The 26,751-nt window shown below is 39.0% G+C and overlaps 1 long non-coding RNA gene across 1 annotated transcript in view; it reads left to right on the top strand.

Moving 5' to 3' along the window:
• Positions 1-26,543, top strand: part of LOC132659818 (uncharacterized) — a 92,061-nt gene extending 65,518 nt beyond the window's left edge. Inside the window, exon 3 of the long non-coding RNA XR_009600679.1 lies at positions 26,435-26,543. This is a non-coding gene — a long non-coding RNA (uncharacterized LOC132659818). The remainder of the gene's footprint in view (positions 1-26,434) is intronic.
• The last annotated feature ends 208 nt before the right edge of the window (positions 26,544-26,751 follow it).

Genomic DNA, 26,751 nt, shown 5'->3' with positions numbered 1-26,751 from the left:
CCCTTGGTATCTCTAATTTTCTTGAAGAGATCTCTAGTCTTTCCCATTCTGTTCTTTTCCTCTATTTCTTTGCATTGATCACTGAAGAAGGCTTTCTTATCTCTTCTTGCTATTCTTTGGAACTCTGCATTCAGATGCTTATATCTTTCCTTTTCTCCTTTGCTTTTCACTTCTCTTCTTTTCACAGCTATTTGTAAGGCCTCCCCAGACAGCCATTTTGCTTTTTTGCATTTCTTTTCCATGGGGATGGTCTTGATTCTTGTCTCCAGTAGAATGTCATGAACCTCCGTTAGTTCATCAGGCACTCTATCTATCAGATCTAGTTCCTGAAATCTATTTCTCCCTTCCATGGTATAATCATAAGGGATTTGATTTAGGTCATACCTGAATGGTCTAGTGGTTTGCCTTCTGATATATACAAGTAAATAATTTTTATAAATACCTATAGTTAAGTCTTCAATCCTTTCTTGTTATTGGAACTGCACGGTATTTTCTAGAACTATAATTCAAAATAAGTTTTGGTCTATAGTAATCTTTAGAGACTTTTGAATCCTGTAACTCTCTTCCAAAATAATATTTCTTCTAAGTTAGTTAATTTACATGTACTTGGTATCTAATTTGTTTCCAGCACAGGGCTAGCCACTTAGACTCTTTCACTGTAAATTCCTTTATGTTATACTCTAAGTATTCTAGTTAAAACACAATCTATGTTAAAAATAGGCATGCTGTGTGGTGCTTAGTTGCTTAGTCATGTCTGACTCTGTGCGACATCCTGGGCTGCAGCCCTCCAGGCTCCTCTGTCCATGGGATTCTCTAGACAAGAATACTGGAGTGGGTTGCCATGCCCTTCTCCAGGGGATCTTCCCAACCGAGGAATCAAACCCAAGTCTCCCATACTGTAGGCAGATTGTTTACCATCTGAGCCACTGGGGAAGTCCAAGAATACTGGAGTGGGTAGTCTATCCCTTCTCCAGGGGAACTTCCTGACCTGGGAATTGAACCAGGGTCTCTTGCATTGTAGGTGGAATCTTTACCATCTGAGCTATTAGGGAAGCCCCAAAATAGGTATTAGATGGGTTTTAAAGGAGCACATAGAACTATTGCAGTTGACAGCTACAAATTCTTTAATGCTTCTCTCATTGAAAGGAGGGTGTCTTTGTTCTCTGCCTTTGGTTCTGGTTGGACTTGGTGACTAAGGCACTGGGAGCTTGCATTTCCTGTCTCTGGGAATGCTTACACTGGCAGTGTTCCCCCTGGATAGCCCATCTGCTATGATATGAGAGTCTCTCAGTCCACTTAGGGGCCATGTGCAAGTACTTCCATTACCAGACATGGCTGGACTCTCATCTGACAGTCAGAATTAGCTATTGTCCATGAGGAAAAGCTATCTTCAGTGTTCAGCCCAGTTGAACCTTTCCATGACTGCTGCCCTACTGACATCTGACTGCAAACTTAGAGGACAACGCTGCATGTGAACCATCCAGCTAGCCCCGTCAACCTTTAGAGACAGAAGAAATAAAAAAAAAAAACAAAAAAACCTCATTTTGAACTATTAAAAGTTTCAGGGTGGTGGTTATGCCAAAGTAGAGAACTGGTCTATTTATTCAAGGGTAGGTTTCTTACAGTTAAAAGTTGATTGCGTAATATTACCTTCTATGTATGGAGGTCGCTTATTTTTATTGAGTTAGATGAGTTTGAGTTATCCATAGGGGGAAAAAAATCAAGGGAATTGGTAGGAGCAAAAGTACAGAGGTATTTGCAGTCTGATATGTTTGGGAGATTATAACCAGTTTAGTTTTACTCAGACTAAAATGATAAGGGAGGCTAGAAAGTAGAATGTTGATCATGGAAGTTCCTACATGCATGTTCAGGACTTGTGTCCTATAAGTCTAAATTGTCTTTAATAAGCTAATAATCTCAGGTTATCAGTTAATTGGATGATGAACTATGGGCTCATTCCAGTTTATATACAAATATATTAGTTAGCAATGAATAAGGCTCATTCATCCAGTCATCCAAAGATTTGCATTACTTTGCACTTGATGTTAGAGTGCAAAGTGATGTTAGATGTTTAGGAAACCAAATATTCATGCTTCCTTGAAAAAGCCTGGAGTATCTTTGAGATCTAAGTGTTGAAGTAAAAAAAACATACAGAACATTAAACGGTAAATGGAAAAATAAGCCTTCTAAATGATCTAGCACTTGAGATTAGAAATCCTTATTGTGACCTCCAACCCAAGAAGGACTGTGGTCATTTATATCTTAGCAAGAAACTACCACCACCACCCCGAGCTTATACTGCAGCAGTAATCACCTCCAAAGAAGACTGACTTCTTCAGTATTTTATGAAATAAAACTGAAAGCCAATATTTATATAGCATTAATAAAGTACCAGTCTAAGTGCTTCAAATATATCAACTGATTTAAAGATAATTTACTTAATATCAAAGTAATTCTATGTGGTTGTACTAGTATCATTATTCCAGTTTTGGAGAGAAATCTCAGAGTCATTACCTTGCCTGAGGTCACCTAGCAGTTAAGTGGCAGAGCTGGGGTTTGAACCCATATTACCAATACTAACCAGTATACTACTACCCCTCATTAAGATGCAATGGATTTATCTAAATGTTTTATAAAAGATTACTTTTTTTAGGACAATTTGAGGACATACTTTCTTTGCATATTACCTATGAAAGTTCCTGAGAAACAATAACAAAAAATATTACTTGGTCAAAATATTCATCAATGAACCTGTTTGACTCGTTAATACCATTACTACCTTGTCCTTAATTTAGCACCAAGTTGATTTCATTGCTACAAATAGTTTGATAAGCAAAAGAAAATCAGGACTTTATTTTATTACTTGGGGCATTTGACCCAGTCCACGTGTCCATTTTTTCAGCAGATACTATTTATGTAGTCCAAACTTTGCTTAAGCTCTGAAAGCTCAAATGCATGAAAGTCACTGGCCCTAAGCATGTCTGTGCCATGGTTTTAATCTTTCCTTGATGCTTTTATTTGAACATACCCATCAAGTTGGCCCATTTGGGCAGAATTCTAAAGCAGCTTGCAGTGAGAAGACTGTGAGTGAAGGGAGCAGGTACACCAGTGGCAAGAGTGAGGAAGGATCGAGGTTGCTTTGCTTGCTTAGTAACACATAGCAGAGGCTGTTTCCAGAGACCTGTGCACACGCAACTGGCTTTCTGGGTTCTTTTATTTTGTTCTAACTTTTTATCAAATGAAACCACATTCAACTTAGTGCTCTTATAATCACTGCCTCATTGGCTTCCAAGGACAACTGGGAATAAGAAGACCACCAGTACTTTAACTTGTCACATGTATGTAGATGAGACCCAGAGGCATGACTTGTTTGGAACATACTAATAGAAACAATAATCTATGATTTATTGAGAATATGCTATTTGCTAGGCCCTGTTCTAAGCATTAGCTTGTACTGACCCAATGAGTTAGGAACTACTATAACCCCATCTTAAACGAGTTGGGAGGTGGTTAGTAACTTGCAAGGGCCATGTAACTGGCATGTGTTAGAGCCAGGTCTTGAACTGTTAGGGTTCTGAGGAGTAATTAGTGACACTCTGAGGACAAAGCACACTTTAGAGTTAGGTTATCATGCCCATCCTCTTGTTTGGTGCTAGGAAGGTTCCCTTCTCTCTGAATGAGACAGAATTGTTCACCTTAGATGCATTTTTAACCTCTCCCCTCTGGAGGCTCCTATTGGAAGTTGGGAAGTCTTCTTTTAATTTTTATTTTCTTTATTTATTAAATTTTTTAAATTGAAGGATAGTTGCTTTACAGAATTTTGTTGTTTTCTGTTAAAGCTCAACATGAATCAGCCATAGGTAAACATATATCCCCTCCCTTTTGACCTTCCCTCCTATCTCCCTCCCCATCCCACCCCTCTAGGTTGATACAGAGCCCCTGTTTGAGCTTCCTGAGCCATACAGCCAATTCCTGTTGGTTATCTATTTTATATATGGTAATGTAAGCTTCCATGCTACTCTTCCCACACATCTCACCCTCTCCTGCCCTCTCCCCATGTCCATAAGTTGAAGTCACTGCCTGGTGATAATTGAATAAACTTTCACTTTTGATTTTCATGCATTGGAGAAGGGAATGGCAGTGTTCTTGCCTGGAGGATCCCAGGGATGGGGGAGCCTGGTGGGCTGCCGGTATGGGGTCACACAGAGTTGGACACGACTGAAGTGACTTAGCAACAGCAGCAGCAGGAACTGGAAGAATCTAAAGAATAAGGCTGCTTAAAATCTGGATGGGGGGTTTGCCTATGCCAAGACTCTGAGATAGGAGGGTATTAAAGGATGTAGCACTGTGTGTCCTTTCTTGGAAGGGTCCCTGAAAGTGGATCCAGCTGACCAAGCAAAAAGGAAAACACAAGAACACAAGTGTCAAAAGATTGGCTGGGTTCACTGAAACCAGTGTAAATTTAGAGAATTAAACAATGGAAATCTAATCATAGAATTCAATGAGAAGCCTTAGAAGTCTTGTTGAAAATGTCGATACGAGTGACAAAAATGATGTATAAACTGGATTCTGTAACCCTGAGTTAAGAACTGAGAATTGAAAAAAAAAAAAAAAAGTAGTCTGCTTCATGAGTGGTAATGAGAGCAATTCAGGAAAACCCACAGGCTGAACTGGCAACTCTGTGCCTCCTTGTGGAAGAGGTGGCACCAATGCTCCTAACAGAACACAAAGCATTAGGGTAAATGATTGTTTTATAGGCTTGCCCACAGTCCCATTCTGAGATGTTTTTGGTCCCAATTAAAGCCGCACTTGGCATTGATGGATAAACAGATCATGCCTTGAAGGTGCTCAGATTTTAGAGGCTATCATCTTCTGATTCCTCCCATTGGCATTTCAGAATCCAGTGAAACCCCCTTGATCTCAGAGCCAGAACATGTGTATTGGTGGCAGCCGCCAAGGGAATAAACAGGGCATGGCAGATGCGGCAACAGCTGGAATGAACTCAGTTCGTTTTGAACCTGCTTTTCAAGTGAGGTTCAGCCAAACAGCTCCCAGACCTATTCATGTGTATTCCTTTGTTTAGTTAAAAGTACCAGAAATTTATACTTGAATTAAGTCTCAGAAAATGTTTTTAAAATGGGACATTTTAATCTGAAGAACTAGATTGAAAAGTGAGGTCTTCCTAGTATACGCAGTCCCCAAGGCATAGGTAATTGTCTATATAGACGTTGGCCCTGGCAAAGCTTTCCCCAGAGCTGTTTTCTGAGTTAAAAAGTAAACTAATCTTTGAGACCTTCAGCCTCCACATCACTTCACCTGGGGCTTTTGAGAACTAAATGTGGGTTTCCTTCTAGCAAAGGAGGAGAGAAGTTCATCCAATTGGGCTGAGGTTTAGCTTAGCCATCTGGATTTTCAAAGGCTCCCCAAGTGGTTCTTATGTCCAACTAGATTTGAGAACCACTGATTTAGAAAGAATTGTTGGAGGCAATCATGATACCCCATTGGTAGAAAAATTTGTAAACCTCTCCCTTTTGATAGTTAGGTCTGTTGACCTCAGCATGAGTTGGAAGCTAAGCCAAAGGCTTACAGAGAAAGATTTGGGATCCAAGGCTCTCCCTATCACTTTCTCTCTGTGTGATTTTGGGAAAAATGACCTTTGTGCTTTTGTGTCTTACTTTTAAAATGATGATAGTAGTGCTTTCCTATAGGATTGCTGATAAACTAAATGAGACAATTCATGGAAAATGTTAAGCACCAAACCTGATACTTGGTATGTGCCCAGTACATGTGAGTTTCCTAATGTCCTTCCCCCTGTCGTTCTGTTTAGGTCAGCCGTATTTTAAAACTAGGTATGTGTGTTTGTTTATATTTTGTGCTTAGGCTGACTCTCTTCTAGAGCACGAACGTACTGTGTGTGTGTGTGTGTGTGGGTGTGGGTGCGTGTGTGCACACACATGCTTAGCCGTATCTGACTCTTTGTGACCCCATGGACTATAGCCTGCCAGGCTCCTCTGTCCACAGGTTTCTCCAGGCAAGAACCTTGGATGGGTTGCCATTTCCTCCTCTATGGTGCTCTTTCCAACCCAGGGATCGAACCTGGGTCTCCTGAGTCTCCTGCATTGGCAGGCGGATTCTTTGCCGCTGTGCCACCTGGAGTTTAATCCATACTTGTCGATCTAAAGTGGATAATGAAGTTGATATATAACCCCAGATGGAAAATGTGGTTGAAAGGACACTAACATAGATCAGAAGCATTGCCTGTCATCTCCCCTACTATTTCCTCTACATCTGCTTCTCTCTGGTTAACCAAAGAATTCTAAGATGTCTCCTCAAAAAGCAGCAGAAATCGTACTTTGCGGCATGGTGCACAGCCCTCTCATTTTGGCCTCACTGCAGGGCTTGCGGGACTCGTAGTTCCCTGACCAGGGATCGAACATGTGCCCCCTCCAGTGGTCTTAATCTCTAGGGAAGTCCCTGCATGCATCCCTTTAGATGGGGATTCTGTCCTGACTTTTGACAATTTTGCCTGTGTGTCAAATGACCAATGAATGCATGGAGGGTAAGAAAATCTAGCCCGGTCAGCTTGAGTGGCATCTGGCAATGGGGTATGGTGGACTTTTGTTTTTCATATATATATCCTGAAATAGACCCTACTGTCATTATTATTTTCCTGAGCATTGCTTTATTATTTTTTTTTTTCTTTCCTGAGGTGGTTGGCAAGGTCTCTGCATGACAATGCTTTTCTGTAAAATTCTGACACACCATTTGCTTCACTCAGGCAGGGTCAGTTCCAGCCAGTTGTTGCTTAGCAATGATAATGATAGGTGGAGAGTTATCTGATGGGCTTTGAATGCCCTGAACAGAGGCTAGCCGAGGGCAGCTAGTTGGTTAATTGTGGCCTCCAGTCATCACCAGGAGACCAGCACTGATGAGGGAGAAGTGCTGAGACCTCTGCAAAATGCACTTGAAATTAGATTACTGGTACAACTACACATTTTGAAAAATTAAACAGTAATAAAATCCTTAATATGGAGATAATTTTTCACATGCCTGGAACAATAGACAGAGATCTGGTTTGAAATCACTTGTTCTCCCCAACAGCCCCAAAGGTTTTTCGACAGTGTACGTGGCTCCTGCCTTCCAGAATTCTCTGTGAATGATGGATGGCGATGGTGATGTCAGCCATGGCAGAATGGTCACTTGAGGAGTGGCCACTTGTAAAATATCATTTTTAAACAGCACTGTTTGTGAATGACTGGAGTTTAGGTTTGGTGCTCCAGGTTTTTAATGTAACTCAGAGCGAGCTGATTATGTTCCTGTGCCTGGGGCCTTTCATGTTAAGTTTAAGTAGACAGTGAAACACAAGTGCCAAGTTATAAAGTCCTGAAAATAGGGTTTCTATTGGAAACCTTGGAACTGCACACTGGCAATTAGAGAGACTGACGAATGCTCTCAATGACCTCATCCTCTCTGTGCTCCTTCAAGCCCAAGAGCTTTGCAATCAATTTGCAATTATACAGTGATAGTGGGTACAGAATGTTGTCATTATGGATGACTGTTTCTGTTGTCATCCTGACAATACTGTTACTTCTTAGAACATTGAGACTCTTGAGTGTCATAGTCCTGGGATGGAACAAGTCTAGGAGTCTGAAAGATACTTAAAATAAAAAGGAAAGATGGACCTAATCCCAGAGTGAGAGAAAGACACTAGAGACTGGGTGGGAATTATAACAGGTGACCACCACATACAACCTATAATGCAGGGATGATGATACATATATTTTTTTTAATCTATGTATTCTCAGGAGACTCACGTGGGAAAGGGAGGTGGCTAAGGACATTATATTTTGTGAGGTCCTCGGCTTGGTTCTCTAGAGAAGTATCCTAATGAGGTAGGTAGTTAACTCACAGCTGGGTTAGCATCACTGTAGAGAATCTCGTGGTTTTCTGGCTTCCCTTATTCTCTCAACAAGGGACAAAATGTTTTGAAGTTAACTTCTGGGCATTTGGACTTTCCCTGGTGGCTCAGATGGAAAGGAGTCCACTTGCAATGCGGGAGACTGGGATTTGATCCCTGGTTTGGGAAGATCCCCTGGGGGAGGAAATGGTAACCCACTCTAGTAGTCTTGCCTGAAAAATCCCATGGCCAGAGGAGCCTGGCAGGCTGCAGTCCATGGGGTCACAGAGAGTCGAACACGACTGAGCAATTTCATTTTCTGGGCGCTTGCTCATTAGCAGCTAGGGCTGTTGAACTTTGACAATGAAAAGTGAAGAGTAGCAGATTCTGTCTACCTCTAGCAAATCCCTAAATAAATTCATCATTTGTTTTCCACCATGACTCTATATGGCTACAAAATATTTGTGACTGCTGTCATCAGACACGCAGGTTTTATTGCTGAATTTCTTTCTGGAACATCAAGGTCCTACAATGCTAGAAAGCTGTGCATATGACACAGCAGAGCCTGGAATCTTGAAGAAAACAACAAAGGAAAGATAGAAAAACCCCAAAGGACTGAAGACAAATTGTGCTTAAAAAATACATCTTTAGGAAAAGATGGCTGTCTCTCCCTACCCACTACAGTCAGACCCATCCCTGTGAAGCCTTACATTTGTGAAGTCACTCACACAGAAACTTCAATGGTTTCTCCTAAATTTGTAGGATAGAATAGAAACACTGCATTCAGGCCTCTAAGATTTGCCACAGCTCTTTTTCCTCTTCAGAATGCATTTCACCCCATTTTCACTGTGTGAGGTTTTAAATTTCTGCTCTGTCTTTCCCAGTTAGATCTTGATTACTTAATCAGGGATCTGTTTTTTCTCCACCCTTATGTCATTCGCAGCGTCATTCACAGTGTCAATGTTTGCCTCCCCTTCCCCCCTCATGGGGGAAATCACTGATGCCTTCCTCCCTGTCCCAACTAGAGATGAACGCCTCCACTGCCCTTGCTCATCTTGAGCGGGGCATCAGCTGCAAGCCTACCTGAGTTATGGCCGTGAAGGAAATCTTCCCTCAGCCAGGTGGTGTGACTAAGATGTGCCTCAGGCCATAAACCTCCAGGCCCAGAATGTTGATGTGTGCTGTGGATCAAGACCTCGGGCTTGGTTTCTTTCCTAGAGTCCTAATGAATCACCAGGTGAGTCAGAACTGCCAGGTTCCTTAGGTCTCTGAGCTTGCTGCCGCCCCCTCTGCCCTGCCACACTTGCCCTTGTCAACTTGTTTTGATCTTGTAGACATCAAGACTTGTGTAGATCTGGTCCAGCTAGACATTGTGCTTTGAGATGCTCTTCCTTTAGAAGTTATACCTTGATGGAAAGATGTATCTTTGCAAGTTGCTGAACTCTTTCAGGCTTCGAGAGTTTTTATTTTTCAAGGGTGTTCACACACTTTGCTCCTGTTTCCTGGTGGCTCATTGGTAAAGAATCCACCTGCAATGCAGGAGCCACAAGAGATGCGGGTTCAATCCCTGGGTTGGGAAAATCCCCTGGAGGAGGGCATGGCAACCCACTCTAGTATTATTGCCTGGGAAATACCACAGACAGAAGAGTCTGGCGGGCTACAGTCCATAGGGTCGCAAAAGAATCGGACAGGACTGAAGCAACTTAGCATGCTTGCAGTGTGTAGCAGAAGGTGAGATTGTAGTCTCCTGAAGGAAGTTTTGAGTTTGGCCAGGAGAAAGGACAGGCGTAGTGCCTTGAATATGCTCTGTGTGTCTATGGCTTAGTGACTGAATTGTAAAGGATTGACTTATAATGTGCTGTTATCAGAATTGGAATATTTTTTTCTTTTTTCAGTTGAAGTATAGCTGATTTATAGTGTTGTCAAAGTGATTGTTACACACACATACACGTACCCATTCTTTTTTATATTCTTGTTTATTACAGGGTATTGCATATAGTTCCCTGTTCTATATAGTATTACCTTGTTGTTTATCTATTATATATGTAATAGTTTGCATCTGCTAGCCCCAAACTCCCAGTCCATCTCTCCCTCATCCACCTAGAACTGGAAAATTTTAGGAGTTAAAAAATAGTTATTGGTCATACTTATGATGCTAATAATTTGAGTATTATTAGCAGTAACAACTCATACAGGTGGTGAGTCAGTATGTTGTTTTTCAGTCGCTCAGTCGTGTCTGAATCTTTGTGACTCCATGGACTGCAGCACGCCAGGCATCCCTGTCCATCACCAACTCCTGGAGCTTGCTCAAACTCATGTCCATTGAGTTGGTGATGCCATCCAACCATCTCATCCTCTGTTGTCCCCTTCTCCTCCTACCTTCGATCTTTCCCAGCATCTGGGTCTTTTCCAGTGAGTCTGCTCTTCACATCAGATGGCCAAGGTATTGGAACTTCAGCCTCAGCATTAGTACTTCCAATGAGTATTCAGGGTTGACTTCTTTTAGGGTTGATTGACTGGTTTCATCCCTCAAGCATCTTCTCCAGCACCACAGTTTGAAAGCATAAACTCTTTGGTGTTCAACCTTCTTTATGATCTCACATCCATACATGACTACCGAGAGTCAGTATAGAGGCTCTAAGTATTCTGAAATTCAGAAAATTCCTACACAGTTTGGTGTTTTCTTAAATTATGTACATGCCCAGATAAATGCCTTATTTCTGTTTCATGTCTTCAAGAGAACTATTAATATATTATATACCTGGTTATTATTTATTTATATTTGTTTTTTTACAAGTATAATACAAATATAACTTTTAGAATACTTAAGAAAACTAGCTATGAGCCAGAAGAAAAAAAATTGCTTACCATCACATCACCCAGTGATAAGTTTTATGATCTTGATCTCATACTCTCCTTTTCTCATTACCATATACATCACTTTTGCCAAAATTAGATTCTTCTCCGTATACTTTTTCGTAACCAGTTTTTTAATTGACAGAAATCTATGAATGTATTTTCACAGCAATAAAAATGTACATAGCATCTCTTAATGGGCAGTACGGTTCTTTGTATTGATGCCCTGTAGGAGGACTAGTGTCCTATGGTTGGATATTATAGATATTCTTCCTCTTGCTATTTTTGCAAAATTTTTGCTGCAAAAATATCCTTCAGCCCACATCTTTGAAATCTTGTTCTTTAGTATAAATATACAGGAGTGGATGACTGGCACGGAAGAATATGCAGTTTTCAGCTTTTAAATACTTATTGCCAAATTGCCCTCAAGAAAGTTTGTCATTTTAACTTCTCTCCAGCATTATATGGCACTGCTCTTTTCTTTATATTCCACTTTGCTCTTTAGATTAATAGAGCTCTTTTAAATTTTGGCAAGCTGATAGGCGAGGCATATTGTCTACTTTATTTATTCACTCATTTATAAGATATTTATCGAATCCCTGGTGACTCAGATGGTAAAGAGGCAGCCCGCAATGCAGGAGACCCAGGGTTGACCCCTAGGCAAGGACGATCTCCTGGAGAAGGGAATGGCTACCTGCTTCAGTATTCTTGCCTGGGATATTCCCATGGACAGAAGAGCCTGGTGGACTACAATCCATTGTGTCGCAAAGAGTTGGACATGACCGAGTGACTGAGCACACACTGGAGGTTGATAAATGTATTCTGGGATAAGATAAGGGTGATTTTTGAAGAACATTGCAAATGCCCTAAATGTCACTCAACTATATACATTAAAATGATTAATTTTATGTTATATGAACATAAAAGACCAGAGGGAGTTGAGTTCTCTGTGCCTCCTCTAAGACAAAACATTTTACTTGGATTCCTTATCCAGTGGCAGCAGATCCCTGCCTATATCCTGTAGGAAGGAGAGCTTCCTGCACCCGCAGGAAAGCAGTGGATGGCTGCCCGGGCCCTGGGGGCAGGCGGAGGCAGGGAGGTTTGCAGCATTCAGTTCTTGGGAGAGGAGGGCCCAGGGAAGTGGGCCAGGGTGTGTCTCTCCCCCAGCAGCTATGGATCACCTCCCACTTCTCGGTGGTGGGAGATTTTTGGGGTCCCCTTCCCTGCCTCCAGTCTTTTGTGTCAGGGGAGATAGCTGAGGAATGCATACTTCTCAAGAGTCTGAAATTGCCAGCTATTCCATCCTGAACTCTAGGTCATGCTGCTGCTGCTAAGTCGCTTCAGTCGTATCTGACTCTGTGCGACCCTGACTCCGTGCGACCCCATAAATGGCAGCCCACCAGGCTCCCCCATCCCTGGGGTTCTTCAGGCAAGAACACTGGAGTGGGTTGCCATTTCCTTCTCCAATGCATGAAAGTGAAACGTGAAAGTGAAGTCGCTCAGTCGTGTCTGACTCTTTGCGACCCCATGGACTGCAGCCTACCAGGCTCCTCCGCCCGTGGGATTTTCCAGGCAAGAGTACTGGAGTGGGGTGCCATTGCCTTCTCTAATGTAATATTACTCAGTCATAAAAAATGAATGAAATAATGCCATTTGCAGCAAATATGGAAGTATCTAGAGACTGTCATGCTAAATGAAGTAAGTCATTCATAGTTAGCCCTTATAAATTTTTAGAAATTTCAGCTGATTTCTCCTTGCCTGCTTGTATGGTGGCTACCTCTTCCTCCGTCAGAGGGGAAGCAGTTGATATGTTTTGCCTGAGAAGGACTTGCTGCTCTTGGGAGTTTTGTTCATTTGTTTGCTTAACAGGTTCGTACCCAGAAAAGTTATGAGTTTGCAGATTATCTTTTTCTCATTGTTAGATTGGGAGTGATGCTCAGATACAGCTTTATGCATTCTAAGTGGAAACAGAACTCTGTGTGTGTTTAGTTTGTGCATAGTCAAAGCAATCCATTTTTTTTTCTTTGTCCTTAGGGGTTTCTGCTTATGGTCACATTTTTAGGAGAGAAAAAACTTTGTCACCAAATAGTAAATAAATATTTATCTGTGTGTTTTAAAACACTTCATAGTTTTCTTTTCATATTTAGATCATTAATCTAGCTAGAGTTTACTCTAGGGTAAGATTTAAAGTAGATAACCTCCCCTGCCACCCCAAATAATTAGAGACAGTTTTTAAAGCATAATTTATTAAATAATTCATCATTTTCTCTTTATTTGAAATAGTGCATTCAGCCTATTTATTGGTTTTCCATTCTGATCTATGGGTCATCTTTTTTTTAACTGGGTCACTGAATTTTAATTACTTAAGTTTTAAATCATTTGTGTTAACCAATAGGATTATTTCCCACTCTTTCTCATCTTTAAAAAATCTAGTTTATTCTTTTTTTTTTCTTATTTGACTGTGTGTATGTGTTTTAAAATTTATTTATTTTAATTGAAAGCTAATTACTTTCCAATATTGTGCTGGTTTTTGCCATACATTGACATGAATCAGCCATGGATGTTTATATGTCCCACGATCCTGAAACCCCTACCCACTTCCCTTCCCGCCCCATTGCTCTGGGTTGTCCCAGACTACCAGCTTTGTGTGCCCTCTTCACGCGTCAAATTTGCACTGCTCATCTAGTTTACATGGTAAGATACATTTTCAATGCTATTCTCTCATATCTTTCCACCTTTGCCTTCTCCCACATAGTCCAAAAGTCTGTTCTTTATATCTGTGTCTCTTTTGCTGTCTTGCATATAGGGTCATTGTTACTGTCTTTCTAAATTCCATGTATATATATTAAAGTACTGTACTGGTGTTTCTCTTTCTGGCTTACTTCACTCTGTATAACAGGCTCCAGTTTCATCCACCTCATTAGAACTGACTCAAACACATTCTTTTTTATAGCTGAGTAATACTCCATTGTGCATATATACCACAGCAGTCATCTGCTGATGGACATTTAGGTTGCTTTCATGTCCTAGCTATTGTAAGCAGTGCTGCGATGAACACTGGCGTACATATGTCTCTTTCAGTTCTGATTTCCGTGGTATGTTTGCCCAGCAGCGGGATTGCTGGGTCAAATGGCAGTTCTATTTCCAGGTTTTTAAGGAATCTCCACACTGTTTTCCATAGTGGCTGCACTAGTTTGCATTCCCACCAACAGTGTAAGAAGATTCCCTTTTCTCTACACCCTCTCCAGCATTTATTGTTTGGAAATGGCAACCCACTCCAGTGTTCTTGCCTGGAGAATCCCAGGGACGGCAGAGCCTAGTGGGCTGCTGTCTATGGGGTTGCACAGAGTCAGACATGACTGCAGCAACTTAGCAGCAGCAGCAGACTTTAAAAAATCTAATTTATTCTTGCATTTCTTTTTTTCTAGATGATCATGGATCATATCTTTCAGGTTCTTCAGAATTGTGATTCTGTTAAATTTTAAAGCAGTTTAGTGAGGAAATAACTTTTTTTTTAATTTTTATTTTTACTTTATTTTACTTTACAATACTATATTGGTTTTGCCATACATTGACATGAATCCACCACGGGTGTACATGCATTCCCAAACAGGAAATAACATTTTGAAGCAATGTCTTTTCTACTCAGGAGCGTGTTATATTTGTTAGTTTCTTTTACGCCTTTCAACAAAACTTTATTTTTATATGTGTAATTTTTGTTATTTATAAACAATATTCACCATATTTTCCACCTATCTATTGTTGGCATATAGGAAATTACTAATATTAATATGAGTTAATATACTTAAGGTGTGAATTACTATGACAAGGAATTTTGCAGTTATTTAATTAAATTCTGCCAGGACTCTTGAGCTGGGTAGAAATTTAGATACACTTTACATATAAAGAAAGTAAAGTTTGAAAAGATTAAATTGTCTGTTGGATTTGAAAAAGCAGTCTGACTTTAGTGTTATAGTTTTAGTCACTTGTTCTAATATTTTACTATGATGGTAGCTAATTTTCAGGTTTTTTGAAGGATACATCATATCTTAGAATAATACTAATTTTGTACTATTACTATAAAAGTTATAATTTCCCTTACTTTAGTTTCTAATTTCATTGGCTAGTACTTCTAGCATTATATGAGATAACACTAATAATAATAGGCAATGTTGCTTTGTTTCTTCTTTTTAGATTAAAAAAAAGGAATAGGATGAGATGGAAAAGGGCAAAACCAATATGTATGGATGTAATTTTCCCCAAAGATGCAGTGAGCCATCCACTTTGCCTACACAGATCTTTTAGTCAGCTCAGAAAAATGTCTTCAGTTTATACCTGTGAATGTTGGTTTTGTTCTGCTTGTTCCCTTTTGTTCTCTAGGAACCCAAATTATCCAGTTATTCTTATTTCTGTCTTTTATATCTGTAAACTTTATTTCTCATTGTTTCCTTCTGTGTTTGGGAAACATAATTGGAGTTTTCCTTTTATGTCATAGATTTGATTTTTCACAAGATCTTCTTTCTGGCTGTTTACTCCAAATGAACTTTAATATTTTTCTTATAAGACATTAGTTCCTCAGGAAAGCATTCCTTTTAAAAACTTTAAAAAATTAAAAGCATATTAAAAAAATTTTTTTTAGCCCTATTCTTGCCATTCCTTCATAGGACACCAGGACTGTCTTACTTGTGCCCAGCTCTCTGCCTCCCCACCAAGGGCTTCCCAGGCAGCCCCAGGGCCCCGCCCACCACACACTCAGAGCATTTTTTATGTATCCATTACATGTCTTAATGTTTTATCCTCAGCTTTATTTTAGATCATCGTGAGCCATCCAGTTTTTAGAAATTTTTATCTCCATGCTATGGACCATTTTTCAAAGCCATTTTTATCCTTGTGAATCTTCAGACTATTATTTCTTCTTTCATGGCTTGTACTTTATTTGAATAGACCCAATTCTTTATTCTGTCCTTATTGAGCTACAGCTGAATAAACTAAGAGATTTTGGTGTTTGTGAACACACAGGATATACAAAATACCTACTTCATGTTTATGATGGTCTCCTAAGCTTATTGAGCATCAACTGGAGGCCAGGTTTATGTGCACAGCTCTGGTCCAGCCCCTACATTCCCACGGGAACCTAGATACCACTGAGGTACCCCCACACAGCTTTCACCCAAAAATTGAATGTATGCTATAGAAAGTTTGTTTTCACCAGTGTCAACACAACTCAACACCTTTTGATTTCCACTCAAAAGCACACTATTTTTCATTCTACTGAATGTGGACTGTAGGCCATACCCTAGTATGTCTGTATGATTCTGTTCCCTTCTAATTATACTTTCCAATAAGCTGTTGTACTTGTTCTCAAACCTGTTTATTCTAGTTGTTTATGATTAAACTTATGTAATTTAATGGAATATTATATTGGGTTGGCCACAAAGTTTGTTTGGGTTTTTCTTTAACATCTTGTGGAAGAACCTGAACAAACTTTTTGGGCAACCCCATATAAAACAATATGCATGTTTGGAAATAAAGACAATATTTTCTATGAAATATATTCTTGGAAAAGTAAATCGCTACTATTGCTGCCAAAGTAGATACTAGCAAAAAAATTGTGAAAGGGTAAAACTCGTAAAACTCTATAAGGATTTTACACTCACATTGTTTTACAAGGATATGAAGTTTTTCAGTGCTCCTTAAAGAACTAAAAGTTGAGATTATAGGTAATGAAATTATTCTAAAGGTAGAAGATAGGGAACTCTAATCAAAGGAGAGGCTTTGGTCTCATATTGATGTTTGTGAATTCCTGTTTTTTTAATGATTAAGTTAAATGCTCATCTATTTAGCTTTTTTTGATTTTCTGATTTACCAAGGAGTAGATCTGACTTTATCAAGCAGTAGGGATTAAAATCATATATGTATGCTTTCAAATATTGTACACAATAAATGTCATTCACTATCATTGGCTTCTACCAAGGGTTTGACTGTTTTTTTCCCTTTGTGTAACACTACTTGTGGAGGTATACCCTTCAATTTATAAAGCACCACCACAGATACTCTACACTTTTCTTTCCTCTTTGTTTTCTGGGAGCTGCTAGAGCTTAATAAATGTCACATGACATGCTGTAAAGGAAAAGGTAAAGTTAGAATGATATGTACACAGACACACAGGCCTTTTGTAAGCTTTCTTTTTTTCACAGTTCTGTAAGGAAAAGGGAAAGATATGACCCAGATTTTCTTGGGGAGAGAAGTTTTAGAGGCAAACTTTCTGTGATATGCAAAATAAATGAACCCAACAAACTGCAGTGCAGTGGGAGATCTCCTTTCATACTGTAAACTCACTTGTCAAAATAATAGATGCTATGTCTATGTGGATGACCTGTATGGCTTCTCATTAACTTGGCTTGATTAGACAGCTAAACTATTGAGTCGAATCTGAGGAAGACTGTACGTAAAACGGGGGCTAAATGTTGAATGCATATGGAGAGGCCAGAACTGAAGGGTAAGGATGTAAATTCATTATTCAAGTAATTTATATATATATATAGAACCACAGAAGAGATCAGAATTATCTTTGGGCATCTTTGTACTACATTAACAACCACTTATCTGTGTACATTGATAAACTGTTAAAACATTGGCCAGCGTGATGTATTTAATAACACTGTTAGGAGTTTCTCATAACAGCTGATCATATCTGTTTAATAACCTTGGTTATTTTTAGGAACAAACTTAATAAGTGTTGATTGTCATAAAGCATTAGGGATAAAATCATATATGTATGTTTTCAAATACTTGTTCTAATTATTGACTCTGACTTGAATTGCATCTTCTTTTCGGCAAATGGCAGTTGGATTCATTGTAGAGGATACTCAGCATCTTTGACTTGTTAAAAATGATGACAATGGGCCTGTTTTCATTTTGTCTCTGTTGGTTGCCATAGTTTCCTAGGATACGATGACTCCTAGTTTCCATGGGCACACCGCTGGTTAGGGCTGAAATGCTCTCTATGATGATGCAAGGGTAACTCTGGGAGTATACAGTCTGCCTAAAACCACGTTATTGAAAGTTTCAAAATGTAAGCATTAGGAAAAAAAAAAAGTAGGGACTCTCATTATGCCCAGAAAGGTATAATGTTAAAGAAACGGCTGCTAATTGGAGACAAGCAGAAATAACGCCAAAATTCATAGAGAAAGCTAAAGAAGGAGCTGGACAAAGAAGGAAGGGGGCACAGATAAAGAGATTCAGGAACTGAGGGAAAAACATTACATACATTATTAAATAATGTGGATCATATGAATTAAATAGAATTTAAAATTTTTATTGGCTGTGCTTTAACAGTAAATCTTAGCAGCATTAACAGCACTGAATATATCTTTTTGTTTTATATGAACTCTAGCATTGGATACCTTTTTACCTCTTTTTCAGTGTCAACTGAAAAAAAAGCATGACCTGAAGAATTTGAGTCTGAGGGTGTTTTCCGGTTTTAAATCTGGTTCTTGTCTTTTCTACAAATTCCCATGCTCACATTTTTCGTTTCATCTGTGGATTGCATTTGCTTCTTTCCTTGTGTTTTCCATTTTGTCTGTCTTCCTTTGAATTTGTTTATATTAAAACTTTTTCTCTACTGTTCTAAAAAAAAGTAGCTAATATTGTTAGATTAGAGAAGAAAACAGGGTGTAAAAATGTTTGAAATGAAGAAAAAAATGATTATTTGCAGAGATAGTATTTACATGAAACACATCCAAATAATTGTGTGGAACACTATAGGATTAAGAGAAATCAGTAAGTGAGCAGTTCTAAAAATCACCTGTGAAAATCCATTTTTTCTAATATATAAACAATAATTAGTTAGGAAATAGAACCGAAAGATCTCATTTCTAAGAGCAACCTGAAAGTTAAAATATTATGATTTAAGCTTAACAAAAATTGTGTAGAACTCTGTGGAAAACGGCTTTAAACTCTTAAGAGTATCAACTTTGTCTAATTAGGCATTCATGTAATCCCTATGAAAATACTTGATTTTTTTAGAACCTGAAACAATGTTAAAATTGACCTTGAAAAGTATAAGACCATCTAGAAAAACTGAGAGAAATAGAGAAAATAATAACCTAAAAGATACTTTAGAAAAATAATGACTACAACTAAATATTAGACCATAGAAAAAATAAATCAAGTAAAATCAGCATGTATTAATTGGAATAGTCTAGGTAAAAGCAAATTAAAAAAACCCCTAAAACTGACCTGTAATCATAGGGACTGACATAGTGAGATTCCTTTCTCGCTTGTGCCCCAAGCTTGCTGTTGGTCAGTGAAATTGTAGGAGGCTCAGCACTAGGTCGTCTATCAGGGACCAATCTCATGTTCACTTCCTGTGGCATCTAGCAGCATTCCCTGGAACACAGAGCTTTTCTTTGGTCTTCACAGCAGGATGAGTGAGTCTGGGTGAAGACGCATAGTTATTCTCCCTGTATTAGCCTGAAAATGAAGTCCTTCGGTCAGCCATGACTTTGCCTAACCTCAAGGAGTTGAGAAGCACTGGCTAGAAATGTCATAGATACTAGGAATGTCTGTGATGGAGAGTTCAGATGTAGTTCCAAATATGTTTGGGAATACAGTGTGCGATTTGAATGCCACTTCAAATCTTCAGGAGAAAAAGGTATTCCACAGTGGTATGATTGGAAAGCATTAAGTGCTTGTGTAGGGAGAGGAAAGTCAGGCCACATTGCTTCCTCACTCCTATACCAACATAAATTCCAACTGGAAAAAGTGAGAAAAGAAGTGATTCTAGAAGGAAGAAGGGAAAAAGCACTTGTGAAGCAGGACATCAAATTCAGCCCAATAAGAAAATGATGAGAGGTTTGAACTGGCAGTCTGGTGTGGGTGGGTGTGTGGGTGTGTGTGTGTGTGTGCGTGTGGAGGCAAGGACGTTAATCTTAAAGTCATTCAAGATTAATTGCAAATCTAAATAAAAATATGTCATTTTTTTCCTTTCCAAAGAAATGCAAAATTTAATACTAAGTACTAGTGAGGATTTGAAGAAATGTGCATATTCATGTTTCATTGTCAGGAGTCTTTGTTAAGAAAACAGTTTTATTAAAAATGCACATTGATACAAAATTTACCCTGTGGACATATTTGCAAAATATCCCAGTGAACAATGTCCATTGAAGAATTATTTAGTGTATCAATAAGAGTGATACAATGAAAGTGTCATTTATAGGGAACTGGATGAATGAATTTATTTCACTATGCATGTAATGATGCACCAGATACTTTAAAAAACAAAGTAGATCTGTATGTGCTGCTATGTAAATATCTTCAAAGTACCTCATTAAATAGAAGCATAAGATATAGAAATTATATGAATTATTATATGAATAACATAGACTTTAATAATGATCAGTATCTCCCCTTCCCTCACCTGCAGCCCCTGGCAACCACTCTTCGACTCTCTGTTTATATGAATTTGACTTTTTTTCTTTTACACCACATTTCTTATCAATTTCAAGAAGTCTCAATAAAAGCTGTATTTCAAGGTCAAATTTCTTTGGGGTTTGCATCCTTATAAACACTGATTTAAGAAAAAATATAATTCACTACCATAATTCCAGGATATCTACATGCTTACACAAAGATGTCTACATAAAGATTTTTATTGATACATCAATTGTAATAGCACAATTGCAGAAATAACAAAAATGTTCTTTGATTCGGTCTAGGTTCAATGAAGCATGGTACAGCCATACAATAGAAACCTTGTAGAGCTTAAGAGAAAGAAGCAGGTTTATATACTGAAGTGAAAACTATCTAGGCTCTATTGCTTTGTGAAAAACAAGGTGAAGAAAACAGTGTGTAGTGTGCTGCCTTTTGTTTGGAATAAAATGATGCCCTCCAAGCATGCAGGCAGTGTGTGTGTGTGTGTGTTGGTGGGTGGGGGGGTCTTATTCTGCTGGGATATGTAAGCTAACTATAAGAGGCATTGCTCCGATTTATTTTCCTTTGATTTGCTTTTTTTGTATTGTTTGGTTTGTTTTGCCATCTAAACTATTTCTTTTTTAAAAAATGTGAACCAATCAAGCAGTCGAAGAAACACATTATGTTCTGTTTATTACCTTAGGCATATGAGCAAACAAAATTAGGGTAAATAGCACGTTAGTTCTTGAAATCTTGCCTTTCATTAACTTTCTGTAAATAGTGACATCTATGTTTTTATTGTGTGGGAAGTTATTCTCGTCATCATGATCAATAATCGTATCCAGTCAGATTTCTTTAAATTGTGTGACATAAATACAGTGGACAGATTAAACCCATGAATGGTGAAATGGCTGTTTGGGTAGACCCAGGGGTCCACTTGCATTCAAGGCCCACCCCTCGCTGGCTCTGTTACAATAGGCAGATTATGTAGGTTGAATTTCAGGTTCTCTTGCCTCTGAAGTGGCCATGTAACACGCATGCTGCCATGTGGGATTCAGGTGTGCTATTTATCAAATATATACATGAAGGGATCTTAGACACTGATGTTGTTAGCCTAAGTTCATGTGCCCAATGCATAGTGAGGCCAAACGAACCCAGCATGGAGTTTAGAGCAGAGAAAGTTCTGTTGCAGGGCCATGAAAATAGATGGGTGGCTCATGCACTAAAAAACCCATGAGCTCAACTCCCTGCAGGGTTTTGGCAAAGCATTTTTAAAAGCCAGATGAGGGTATGTGATTAGCTCTTGCCCAGTTCTCTGATTGGCTGATGGTGAAGTCACAGGAGTGAACATTTTCAGTCCTTGGGCCCCAGGAGGCCTGGGGCTATATGCTCCTGGTCATTAAATAGTTAATATCTTCCATTTTTTTGGGGGGGGGGTAGGGGTTCTTATCTATAAAACAACTCAGAAAATGTGCATCTGTTATCTAGGTACTTTAGAGAGGAGCCAAAGCAGAGGAGGTGGGGGATGGCCTGTCCTAGGAAGCCCCTGTACGATCCTGCTCAGTTACAATCCCCCCTTTCTTTCATACGCCTCGATCCTGAGGAGAACAAGTTTTGCCATAGAATACAAAGGTTAAAGTGAAGGTAACAAATCTAATGTGGAGTCAGATTTGCTCTTCCCTGTTACAGTGTTCAATTTCAATGTAAGGACGTGGTACTGATCTCCTTCTGCTTGGCAGTAGGTTGGATGCTCTAGAAATGTACATAGAACATGGATGTGTAATATTAAGGATATGAGTTGCGCTTCAAGGTACGGCAGTCCTCTACTGGGTTATTCCACAGGAGAAGAGATTGGATGGGTACTTAATAGGAAACCCGGGAGTGTGGTGTCCTTAGAGAACTTAGATATTTGACTGCTGGGGGCTGAGATAAAAAGTTCCCTGGTAGCAATGTGTTCATTCACAAGTGGCCTCCACAGGGATTGAAGATCCAGAGAGGAATCCCTTCCATTAGAATTTAGCTTATTTTAGCTTCATAACTCTGTGCTATTTAATTCTAGTTTTAATTACACTAGAAGCAATAACATAAATTAGCTTTTAAAAATTTTATTTATATACATAAATATATACAGATGCAAGTTTTTCTGTTACCCAAGAGTTGGCAAGAAAGAGATAATGGTGCTAATTACCTTTTCACTGTACTTGCTCATGATGTTTAGCTTTTCCTTTTGCAGTGACCTTTTGTTCAATAGCTCTGTAAACTAAGGAGATCCAGTCTACTTTAACATCTCTGACATCTTATGAGCAAATGATGAGCAGTATTTAGGGTGACTGCTGAGGTAATTACAAATATGGTGATAATATATGCAGATCTCATGCGAGGGAAATTATAGGTCATTGCTGTTTGTATCATGCCATTTCTGTGGTGATAAAAGAAATTGCTGTTAATTACCAGATTATTACCATCCTTAATTTTGATAATTCTAGGCTATCAAAGAGTGTTTTGAAACACAAATCATATTATTTAGTTTTTCAGCAAGATGGCAGTACTTGGTTCCTCAATCATGATTTCTGCAAATTCTTGTGTGTGAGCGTGTGTGCACGTGCCTGTGTGCATTTGATACTTCCATAGCTATTATGGAGTAAACAAGGATTATTCATGAGTCTTGGAAAGACAGTTTCCTTTTCACCAGCCAACATACATATTTCATTCCCTGGAAGCTTCCCTCCTGAATTCTTCTGCATAAATATTGCTCTTCATATAAGCTTTCCTTGTCCCCTGGGGAGAAGTGAAATCAGAAACCAATGAGTGTATTTTGGCATATTGAGAAACATAACCAATTCTCAGAGTTAAAGCGTGAGTGCGCAGTGGACTTGACCAGTTTAACTACACTCATTTTCTCACTTAATGTTGGTTGGTAACGTTGCTACTGCCCTAATAAGTGGGTCAGACTTCACTCCAGCCTCTGACCCACTTTTAAAGCACTCATCCATGGAAGGTTTTTTCTTCCCCCACTGTCTGGGGCCCTGGGATGACATGGATCCTTCTCATGATGCCACTGTTTATAAAAATGAAATTCTTTGTTCATCATTTTAAGTGAGATAAAAGACATGATATGCAAAGATTGGCAATTTTGATTGGTTATGGTTAATAAGGTCATCAATTTGTAGCATTTAAGTTATGTCTTTTCTTGTCTAATATAATTACTGAAATAATTTTTAGTGTTCAAGACTCATTAACTGGAGGTTCAGTTGCATTGTTCCTAATGAATGAAGCTGAGAAGCAAAAATCTGCATAACTCTTTTGTAGAACAAAGAATGTATAAATCAAGCCATCTCATCTATATTTAGCAACTGTGTCTGTGATGTCACTCATGAAAAAGGCATTTTAGTGTCTATAGAAGCTACCGTTCAATCTTTCATTAATTTCTCAAACTTAAACATTGCTACACTCATAAAGACAGCCTGGCTAGACTATACATTCAACTTGTCTTCAAATCTCAGCTATTTATTCTTTACAGCAAAGAGACAGAGACTGTTCAGGGGAAGATTTAACTTCTGTATTGTTGTCAGAAATGTGACAAATGCCTGTGTGGCTTTATATTCCAGGAGCAGGGAGAAGATCGTGTTTTGTTTCCAAAGTGTCATCTTACTCGCTTAACCTGTAGTCTCACCTATGCTTACTTACTGTGTGGATTTATTTTTGAATTTTATATAGTCTTTTACTTTATAGAAGTGTGTCTTGCCTCTAACACTTTAGATGGGAAACATTTCTGAGATGAACACCTTTGGATTCAAATCCTTTAGATGCAAATCCTTATGGGTTCAATGACAATTTGTATCCTGAAAGATTTTCTGATCTCAAGGGTTAGTAGGCATGTTGTTCCTTTTCAGTCTGTACCACTGGTGAGAACTTTTCATGAGTCCCTCCTTTCTGCTTAAACAGACCTCAAAACCAACTGACTTGAGACTGAGTTTTTGACCATTTGAGTTTTTAATAGCAGTACAATTTATAATATAAATAGAAACAAACTATTGCAGGTTGAGCAGGATACATGATGTTCTGTAATATCCACATTACATTCTTTAATTTGAAATCCCATTATTTAAAGAGAAATTTGACCTGCATGTCATGTTTCTGGGGCACTCACACCTGTCTTACTCTAAGCAGTGAAACAACATGATGTTCACAAAGCTATTTTTTTTCCTTCAAATCTGAGTCTTCAACTATGTTCTGATCCAAAGAAGCTTCTTTATCCATTTATGAAGACTTTTGCTAGATATACATGGTCAGGTTGAGAAATCATGTGAAGGAAAGAAATTTGTATATCACTTTGCAATTTCAACTAGACAAGTCAGTTATAACTCACAAAGCAAAGGCTAAAGAAAACCCAAGTTTTCTTTAAAGATTGTTTACAGACAAATATTACTCTAGAAGGTGGCACTTGCTGCTAGATTTTCATTGAAGTTTACTCAGTAATCATAAGATTATGAAAGATCTGAGTGTGAATGTTATAATTTAATACATTTTAATGTAGTTCTTATTTTAAATATTCTGGAAACTGGTATTAGTTGGGGATATCAACCAAGATAAAACACAACATTCAGAAAACTAAGATTGTGGCATCTGGTCCCATTACTTCATGGCAAATGGATGGGGAAGCAACGGAAACAGTGACAGACTTTAATTTTTTGGGCTCCAAAATCACTGCAGATGGTGACTGCAGCCATGAAATTAAAAGTTGCTTGCTCCTTGGAAGAAAAGTTATGACCAACCTAGACAGCATATTAAAAAGCAGAGACATTACTTTGCCAATAAATGTTGGTCTAGTCAAAGCTATGGTTTTTCTAGTAGTCATGTATGGATATGAGAGTTGGACTATAAAGAAAGCTGAGTGCCTAAGAATTAATGCTTTTGAACTGTGGTGTTGGAGAAGACTCTTGAGAGTCCCTTGGACTGCAAGGAGATCCACTCAGTCCATCCTAACGAAAATCAGTCTTGAATATTCATTGGAAAGACTAATGCTGAAGCTGAAACTGCAATACTTTGGCCACCTGATGCCAAGAACTGACTCACTGGAAAAGACCCTGATGCTGGGAAAGATTGAAGGCAGGAGGAGAAGGGGATGACAGAGGATGAGATGGTTGGATGGCATCACTGACTCAATGGATATGAGTTTGAGTAAACTCTGGGAGTTGGTGATGGACAGGGTGGCCTGGTGTGCTGATGTCCATGGGGTCGCAAAGAGTTGGACATGACTGAATGACTGAACTGAACTGATCAACTGAGAGCTCTGTCTCCCTAGGACGCAAAGTGTATATTTTTCCTCAAAGATTGACAGATGAGACCTGAGTGCCATCAGTAAAAAAGTACAACCTCAAAGACGTTGTCAAGTTTGAGTGCACATAGCACTCACTGCAGCAGCTTCTCTAAAATGCAGATTCCCAGATTCTGGGCCTCATAAGCTCTTGTTCAGTGAGTCTGGTCCAGAGCCCAGGAACTTGTATTTCTAATTTGTCCCCAGGTGATTCTGATGAGATGATTCCTTGAATATTATTTGGAAACACCACTCTAAGATAATAATAATTTTCCAGACTAAATGTTGTAGAAACACACATATGAGCTCCCCACCCAGCCCTTCACACCCATTGGAAGAACTCATGGAGAAACTAAACAAGTTTAACCCCTTTTATAGGCTCAGTAATACACCCCTGGTCTCCATCCGAAGATCAGAACACATAAGGTGGAGTTATCTCCTTCCATTCCTTAGATGTTGATGCATAATTACAATACCTTCTGAAGATATATGTCTTTACAAGCTTTATTTCTTGCCAAGTCTAGTTTGGTTCTTTGAAATGGTGATTCTAATTCAAATGATGGTTCTAGTTTTAAAAACAAACATGCTTGGTGGACATCTGTTAGTATCTTGATCTCTCAACAGTTGATAGTTCTACTTCATTGCATCGTGAAAGGAAAGCAGAGCAGAGACCATGATTATGGGACCTTTGGGTAGTTCATGGTCAGAAATGCCCTGACACCTCCTTCAGCCAAGTGTGGTGCAAACGTGGAAGTCCTAACTATACATCTGTAGATTCCAGGGAGCTGCTGAACTGTTTCCTGACAGTCCCAGTAGGCAATCATCTGAGACTTCTTGGAGTATTGATGAGGTGGAACATTTCTTCACCGAGTAAGCAATTTCCCTTTTAATGATTTTAGATGTGTTCTTGTCAGAGACCTGACAATGGGTTAAAATTTAATGTTTTACAGACTCATCTTCCTCTTTCTCCATTCCCCGTGTAGAAGAAGAAATGAACAAATGAAGAGATTAGTCCAAGACTATCTTGTGTGTCTTCCTAATGTCCCAGAAGAAATGGGCACTGAACATCCATTCCTTTGTGTGAGCAGGTTCTGTGGGACTTTAAGGTCCACGGGAGCTTGTTGCCAATGATGCGGGAAGCTGGAGGAAGAGGAGAAGGCAAAAGCTGAAATTGACTTGACAGAAGGGAGGCATGTATTAACATCTTCAGTTGAATGACGGCTGTCTTGATTTTCCCTGTGGATCCCTGTTGTGTTGTTTCTGCATC

This window comes from Ovis aries, chromosome 5 (genome assembly GCF_016772045.2).
Source record: "Ovis aries strain OAR_USU_Benz2616 breed Rambouillet chromosome 5, ARS-UI_Ramb_v3.0, whole genome shotgun sequence".
NCBI lineage: Eukaryota > Metazoa > Chordata > Mammalia > Artiodactyla > Bovidae > Ovis > Ovis aries.
The sequence above is the reverse complement of the archived record's forward strand: the minus strand, read 5'-3'. Positions and strand labels throughout refer to the sequence as shown.